The 1644-nt window shown below is 25.4% G+C and overlaps 1 protein-coding gene across 1 annotated transcript in view; it reads left to right on the forward strand.

Annotated features, from left to right (window-relative positions):
- Positions 1-1273: 1273 nt before the first annotated feature.
- The window catches only part of LOC108686697 (4-coumarate--CoA ligase 1-like), a 25172-nt gene continuing 24801 nt past the window's right edge, over positions 1274-1644 (forward strand). The window contains exon 1 of the mRNA XM_018192122.1: positions 1274-1555. The gene's annotated coding sequence lies outside the window, so the exon portion shown is untranslated. The remainder of the gene's footprint in view (positions 1556-1644) is intronic.

The raw sequence follows: 1644 nt of genomic DNA on the forward strand, positions 1-1644 counted from the left end.
GCAAGTTTAACATAAATTGTCATCGAAATTTAATAAAATTATTAAAAAAGATTAATAAGTAACACTCATGACCAGAGTTACAGACGGTAGGAAAATTCAGTTTATGAAAGTAAGACTGCATTACGTATTCAACCTTTGCACCATAAGTTCTTGCATATTAACTTGGGTAGATTTTTTTGTTAATGTAAATATGTGCTCGTTACCGTCGGTATATATAACATCTTTAATACTTGAATTTAGAGTAGCAATGCTTTCCGCAATTAGACACCGTGTTCGCAGAACAATGTAATATTCTCAGAGTTCTCTCCAGACGCCGGAATATAATATCATTCCCCAGTTCGCCGTTTTAATATTAGATACGAGGTAAAAATCATTAAATTGTATAATATATATGTATATCTTAAATAGTAAAATTAGTATATTGGATAGCAAAAATTGACCTTATTCAAGTGATGCAAATGAATAAACATTTGCATCACTTGAATATGATATTTAATATGCTACTTTCACTATTGTATGTTAATATCATTTAGTCATATTATATATATTTAACATGTTCTAAATATTGATATAATAATTTTAATGGAAAAATTATATTTTCAAAAATTTAATAATTTCGATCTCATAAAGTTAATCTTTTAAAAAACAATTAAAAATATATTAATTATAGAAATATGAAAATAGAGAATTATAGAATGTGGAAATAGAAAAGTGGAAATAATCATGTAAAAGTAAATAATTACGAAAATTTCCATTTTTTAGTAATAATATTTAAATAAATTAGATAAATTAGATGTGTAATATATTTGTAATATATTAAAGTCCAATGTTTAGTGCCATCTAATTAAAATGCAGTTAATTATATGCTGCTGTCGTCGATATATTAATAATATTAGATAACTATATTATTACTTGTATTTGATGAACCTAGAATTAACATTACCATGGTATTTCTGTAAAAATGTATCGTTCGTGAAGAAAATACATGTATTTTATTGTTAAATAATGTTTTAAATTATTCAAAATAGAAAGTTAATTAATTACATATTATTATTATTAACATTCGAAATATACGTACTTAAAGAAAATGCATCGTTAAATATATGCACTATTTTCGCGTACAAAAAAATTGCTTGCGTAAAAAAGAAAATAATCTAATGTATTTCAGAGTCGATGCGATAATCTCTGAACTGAAGTTAGTTCCCCTACCAAAGTGGCCGGATATACTATATAAGTTCGTAACAATTGACCCTGACGAACAGTATGAGATAATTTCTCAACGCGCGACTCGTTCTCAGTGTATTTTAACTCGTAAACGCGGCGCTAGTGTCATAGCATCAACCTTTCGACAGTTGGCTAAAAGTTGATTAAAAGCCATCATTTAATATTTTCTAGTTATCATTTAAATTAATATCTTGCATAAATTTGTGAGAAAAAGAGTATGTACATTCCATATATTATCAACAAAGTTCGAGCAATAAATTATATTTTTGTATAAAAAAAAATACTCGTGTGATTTTCAAATAGTAAGAGCCGGTGGTAAAAAAGTCTTACGGTAATTATTACTTTATTTTTATGCAAAAATAATTTTATTTTATAGTATAAAAGATTATATGAATATACGAAATAATAAAATAGATATAT

The sequence above is a fragment of the Atta colombica genome, unplaced genomic scaffold, assembly GCF_001594045.1.
Source record: "Atta colombica isolate Treedump-2 unplaced genomic scaffold, Acol1.0 scaffold189, whole genome shotgun sequence".
Classification (NCBI taxonomy): domain Eukaryota; kingdom Metazoa; phylum Arthropoda; class Insecta; order Hymenoptera; family Formicidae; genus Atta; species Atta colombica.